At 39.8% G+C, this 6917-nt stretch overlaps 1 long non-coding RNA gene across 1 annotated transcript in view; it reads right to left on the bottom strand.

The window, feature by feature from the left end:
* Positions 1 to 340: 340 nt before the first annotated feature.
* Positions 341 to 6917, bottom strand: part of LOC111815709 — an 18522-nt gene continuing 11945 nt past the window's right edge. Inside the window, exons 2-3 of the long non-coding RNA XR_002820358.1 lie at positions 1988 to 1990; positions 341 to 350 (exon numbers count right to left, since the gene is read on the bottom strand). This is a non-coding gene — a long non-coding RNA (uncharacterized LOC111815709). The remainder of the gene's footprint in view (positions 351 to 1987; positions 1991 to 6917) is intronic.

A 6917-nucleotide genomic window follows, 5' to 3' on the forward strand; every position in this document is an offset into this window, starting at 1 on the left:
TGAAGACAATGGGAATCAAGACAGGCTTCCCGGATGTAGTGGTACATGACTCTGGCAGGCTGAGGCACAAAGATGGCAAACTCAAGCCCAGCCTAGGAAGCTTAGTGATTTACCAACACCCTATCTCAAAATAAAAATTTAAAAAAAAAAAACAAAAAAACAGTGTGGGCCTGTGACTCATTATGAAAGTTCAGGGATAAATTCCTAGTTCATAACAAAAAGCAAAAACCAGACTATTATTAACAAGCTCAAACTTACTCACAGGGAGAAGGGAGAACTGCCACACAGGTGAGGCCAAGCAGACAGTTGGAGTAGAAGTAGGAGCAGGGTGTTCTCAGCCAGGGCAGACTCTGACCCCTGACTCCCAAGGTTCTGCAGACACCTCTCTAGGAAGCACAGAGAGGGCTGAACCAGGCAGCAGAAGAAAAGCTCCAAGGACATGAGCCTAGGTCTGGGCCATTGCTGGAGCAGAGGGCCAACAGCTGCCAGCCCAGGCGAACTTCCGGGGCCTCTGATCACAACCGGCTGCAACACAGACAAATCCTAGAAGCAAAGTGACTAAAGAAGAAGGGACATGGCCAACTCCAGGCCTGGGCAATGTGATCCTGGTAAGAAAAGATTCCAGTCCAGGAACTGTAAATAACGTGGGGTGGGGGTGTGTTTGTCATGAGATTATGAAACACTGGTGAGTTTGCGGTTCCTGTAATTTGTCTATCTCAGAAGATTTCTTATTTATTGATTTCCTCCTGCAAGAGGCAGAATCACTAATTTGGTTTGCCACTGTTGAAAGCTCTTTGGTTTCTGGAAAGAGCTGGAATCCAACGAATTAAAATGGGTGTCTCTATGTCGGTTTATTTCTAAGCACAGAGATCAGCTCTTGCTATGACAATGGCTTTCACAAATGTGAAATTTAGTTCTTTTTCAAAGAAGTTAGAAATGATGGAAGGAAATGAGTATCTACTGAATATCAAGTAGGTGTCAGGCATTAAGCCAGTGCTTTTAGAAGGTAGAATGAGCTGAGTGTGGAGTTCATCAGGCCTCATAAAGAAACTGACTTGCCCAAATCCGTATCTGCCTGTCTCAGGTCTCCAATTTTGTCATTATTCTGCTTTCCTGTGGCTTCCCCAGGGCTTTAGGAAGCTAAAGGGTCCATGAAAGAGCTGGGCGTGGTGACACATGCTTGTAATCCCAGCACTTGGGAGGCTGAGGCGGAAGGATTACTTTGAGTTTAAGGCCAGTCTGTACTATTTAAAAAATATTGTAAAGACAAATATTTTGGCGAGTTGTGAGTGCCCACTCCTGATGCTATAATTTTATGTGAAGGTATTAAGGCAAAAAAAAGAGAATCATGAAAATGTCAGGCTTTAATTTATACAGTTCTTTTATTTTTAGGCTCATATTTCTAATCATCCATAATTTATTTTTAATGAGGTATGAGTTACAATTCTACTTTGTTTTTGTATTAATGAGTACCCAGGTATGCTGCTACAATTTATTTTTTAAGCAACCTTTTCCCCCAATGGGAAATGTCATCTTTGTCATTCATTATTTTTCTATATTTATTCATTCTGCTTCTGGAGTCTCATCTTTCAATTGATCTTTTCTAATGCTAATTCCCACTGTGCACATCTCTTATTTTTTAAAATAAAACTTATTTGTTCATTCATTCATTCATTTATTTGATACACAGTCTGTACACAGCTCAGGCCAATAGTGATCCTCCTGTCTTAGCCTCTCCAGTTCTGGGATTATAGGCATGCGCCACCACTCCCAGTTTTGGGGCTGGCACAGTGTCCCAGTGTTCTGGGGCTAGCACAGCATGTGGTACTGGGGATTGAACTTGGGTCTTTACGCTTGCCAGGCAGGCACTTAGACTGCTGAGCTATCTCCCCAGCCCACTTTCTCTTATTGAGAGAAAAGTTATGTTTCTCATATTCAACTATCTTACTGAATTCTCCACTTCATTCTAATAGGTTATTTAAGTCACTAACTTCTAAATATATAGTTATGATGCTCTTCTGTCCCACTGGTAGGAGGAACTTTGGTGAGTGTTACCCTGTACCCACCCATAAGAGAGCCATGTGGAGCTTTGGCCCACCCTCATCATCATCAGATCCTTCCTGAGCTGTGGCTTGCCCCACAAACACACACTGAGGTAGAAGCCACACTGAACCCCATATAGCAGGAGCTTTCATGAGCCTATCCCACCCTCCCACTCGCCTGGGAGCCTTGCTCACCTGGACCCTCCCCATACCATTGCTGCAGAGTCAGGGTGAATACTGGGAGCTTCAAAAATACCAAAAGGCAGGAGCAAAGGCAATCTCAGACCTCCAGCTCACCCAAAACAAGTCCAAGAGACAAGGACATAGAAGAACTTGGAAGTCACACACCTGAAATTTCAGAAATGATAGCAACTGAAGTGAAGAAACAACACCATCAGGCTATGGAGGAAATCAGATTAGCAATAATCTCTAAGGTAAAAAAGAAAGAAATGGCAACCATCATGAAAAAATATTGGCTCAGAACATCTAAGGAAGATAGATTTTAAAAATAGAGGGGAATAGGAAAATGAAGGAAACATTGAATGAACAATACAGGAAACAATTAGAATGCATGAAACAGATTCAAACAGGTATCCAGGATGTTAAGAATTCCACTGAAAGCTGGTAAAACTTCTTGAACAAAACTAGAATTTCAGACCCTGAAGATAACATTGCAGCTAGTGAACATGAATAAAAGATCTCTTACAAATAACAAGGAACCAGGAAATAACAACACAACAGCTGCAAGAGGATGCAAAGAAAAATAATATAAGACTAATAGTTATCAATGAAACAGATGCAGCCAACACAAATTATATAAAAAGACTATTTGCAGAATTAGTAGCAGAAAATTTCCCAAGCATGGGGAAAGAATCTGACATATGTATAAGAGAGGCATATAGAACTTCAGTTAGCCATAATCAAAATAAATCTATACCCAGACACACAATAATCAAGATCAACTAAACATATAGTTATACTTTCTATAAAAGAAAGCTAATTTTTTTGTTTTTCTTCAATGTTTTATACATTTTCCTATATTATTTTAAAATTCCAATGTAATACTAAGTAATGATAATAGCAAATAATTTTGTATCATTCCTAGTTTTAAAACGTTTACTATTCCATAGTTTGATGTAATTTTTATCATGTTTCATGCATTTTGGATGGAATTTGTATAGGTAATTATGGCTGAGTTTTATGGAATGCTTAGTAATAATAATGTTATCACCAATTATTATAGTAATGGTTTTTCTTTTAATCAATTTAGGATAACTTTAAACTATCTTTTCACACCTTAAATAAACTAGTTTCCATTCATTTTTTAATAATTTTCTATCAGACTTCTCTCTATCTTTTGTTCAGAATTTTGTCTTATACATCCTTAAGTAATATTGCATGGTTTTCTTTTTTCTCTCACACATTTTAGTATTAACATTATTTTTAATAATACTAGAGTTAATTGGAGTTGATTCCACTGATTTCTATAGCCTGGTATAATTTAAATAATCTCCTGATACAGTTTCATGGATGCTGCTACAAAATTCTTGGCTTAAAGATTTAAAAATAACTTATTATACATACAGCTATAGTTCAATATCAGCATTCTGCAAAGGTTTCCTAAGCCTCAGCCCCACGGGCAATGTGAAAAGGGCCTGCTGGCATCTGGACACCCAGTAGAGTGGTTCTCAGGAATGAAACCCTGAGCTTAGGAATCTGCTCATATTGTAAGAGGCATAAATCATGGCTGCTCTTTGCTCCAGAGGGAAACACTCTATCTTCCAAGTGTGTAAGTAAAGCTACCCTTTACTCTGAAGGGAAACACTACCTTCCAAAGTTGTTTACTTAACAAATGCCCTTGAAAAGCTAGGCTAGAACAAAAGAGAGGTAGTGTTTCATTTTCAGAACCACAGAAATATATAAGACCCGGAGAGAACTATTTCCCAATACTAAATTAGTAAAAAGGACAGAACATTCATGCTCAGTCATTCTTAAGCAGTGGTCATATGGATCTCATTTCATTATTTTCTGACTTTTTATGAATTGTTAAAGCATCCCCACCACTCCCACCAAAAATGAAAAGGCCTGTCTACTAATGAAGTAGTTGCCTCAAGATTTAAGTGTTCCAACAAAACATGGGTGACTTGCCATGTTTTAGAAATTTTGAGATTCTTCCATTGGATGGGAGAAGCAGGGCAACACAATTCTAATTCAAAGAATCTACAATATGGGATGGTCAGAATTCCTTACCTACTCCTAATATCTCCACTTTTCAGTATATTTGTGGATCATTGATACACACATACACACAACTGCCAAATACACACAATTGTCAAATGAATACTGCCTAGGACTATTCACTTTCTCAATCTCATTAGACATTTTTAAATGAGGATGTCTCAGTTACCTTTCTCTCATTGCTGAGACAAAATACCCAGCACCCAAAATTAAGGAAGGAGAGGTTTATTTAGCTCACAGTTGGTGGAAGTTTCAGTCCATACTCAGCTGGCTCCAAGGCAGAGAAGCTCATAGCAGAAGGCAGACATTCATGGCAATGGAAAACAGCAAAGAGCAAAAGGAAGGGACTGCAACTAGCTAGCCTCTGTCCCCCCTTACACTGTAATGCAGATTACCCACCCCAGGGCAGATGTAGATTTCACACCCATAATCCCAGCATAGGATCAAGAATTAATCACAAACTCTAGAAGCCACCCTATGGATGCATGAGGCTTTCAGGGGACAACTAGACACACACCATAACGGAAGATGATGGGAGAACTATCAGTTTTGTTCTTAAAGCATTGGTATATGAAAAATGTGGTGGACACTGTTGCATCCTGGAAATGAGAAGGCACCAATACAAAGCAGGAAGCAAAAGGAAGGGAAGCCAAGCAAAGAAGTGCCCCTCCAATCTATGACTTTTATTAACTGCTCCACTGTTATGAGACCTCTCAAGTTTTTGCATCAGCCAGGGGTTCTGCACATGTGTCCGTTATATAACATCTTATCCTCAAGTAACCTGAAGTTCTCATACAATAATACTCAAAGCATAATGGAAGTGTGTCTGCCCACAGATTCAGGAGGTACACATGTCAAGAAAATGTCAGCATTTAGCTCACCAAGTGTGCCTGGGAACAAGTTGTCCTGGGTCCTTTAACCCATGTCTATGCTACAGGACGTAAGTCATTGATGAGCAAGACTTCTATGATCCTCTCCCACAGAACTCAGTATCTGGTAAGGATGATAATTCAACAGAATCATTAGATGTAATTGGCTCTCAGATGTACCAGAAAATGATCCAGTCTCTTCCCCTTCCATACCTAATCATCAGTACCTTCCCAGGGAACAATGGCCAGAGATCTGGTATGATATTCACTTGACTGTCCCAAAGAGAGTAATGGGACATCAGGACCAGGGAACTCTGAGATTAACAAAATCCCACAAAGAGACTGGGCATGGTGGTGCGGGCCTGTAATCCTAGTGCTTGGGAGGCTAAAAACAGGAGGATCACTACGAGTCTGATCTGTGTAGCGAGACCCTGTAGGCCCTATACTAAATACATAAGAAAAATTCAAATTTATAGAAAATACTAAATTAATATTAAATCTTTGATTTTTACAGGAATCAGAGTACAACACCATTGCTTAACAAACTCCTCCAGCAATTATTTTAGAAAAGTATTTACTATGAAAAATGAAATGCACCTACAGTTCTTTTTCTTCTCTTCCAGATTTGACACCAGGCAGACTCAAAGTCAAATAAATAATGGGTGTAAAAGTAAACCCACATTCTAGTTTTCTTCAAAATCTGAACCAAATAACAATTACAATCTGGTACATCGGGAGTGCTAAACTACTAGATTGATTTTTCAAGACAGACTTCATCTGCCCCCTGCTGTACTGTGGGTAAATGACAGGGCTTCCTAATTTAGCACCCGGCTGTGCATGTTTTAGCCTATGGTAGCCTTCTTAACAAGGATGCAAAGGCTGAGGCCACATAGATCGGGCATGCAGTTCACTCACCACTGTCCTGAGCATGTAGCCTAGTCCTGTACCTGAAACATACAGTAGTAGGTACTTAGTAAGTGTATTTGATGAATAAATGAATATTGAATGAATGAATGATCTTACTGACTCCGTATAGATAGAACACTAAGATATACAGGTACCAAAAAATACAAATACATTGCAATGCTGTGCTCAGAAGTGTTTGAAAATAACTTGGTTCGAACTGTTCCTGCCTTGTCAACAGTCCAAAACACATTGTTAGGTTTTTCTGGCACAGCAGAGATGCAGAACTAAAAGAAAGGTGTGTGGGGGCTTTGTTAACTCTGAGGACAAGGAGAGGATCGAAGGGAGGTGAGGGACCCTCTGACCTGAGACAAAGGGGAGCTGAGACTTTGTGGACTTCTGTGAGGGGCAGAGCTTGCGGGGCAGGCTCAGTGACAGGGAGCTGATGGGAGGCTCCCTGTGTGCGTGGGGACGGTAAAAGGAAGTTGTATTCAGGGCTGGGTGGGGAAGGAGGAGGAAGTGGCCCTTGGGAAGACAGGCTGTTGTTTTGGGGGTTCAGCCATGTTCAATCAGGGCCATAATAATTTAGCAGTTTATATTCGGGCCAGAACCTATCACCTATTAATTCCACTAGTCTAGACAAGCTCATTCAATTTAGAACATTCAAATTTCCAGATACATACAGATTTTCTAAATGTGACTTCCAAGAAATACTTCTTGGAGAGTCTGGGATCTAAAAGCCATGGGGTAAAATAGTACCACAGAACTTTCTCCAAGATGGTAGAACTTGAGAGATCACAAAGTTCTTGGTGTCATTTTTCACCTCTTGCTGTCAACTTTCCTATGATTTTTTTTTTTTTTTTTT

Source organism: Octodon degus, unplaced genomic scaffold, assembly GCF_000260255.1.
Source record: "Octodon degus isolate 3935 unplaced genomic scaffold, OctDeg1.0 scaffold00020, whole genome shotgun sequence".
Taxonomy (NCBI): Eukaryota; Metazoa; Chordata; class Mammalia; order Rodentia; family Octodontidae; genus Octodon; species Octodon degus.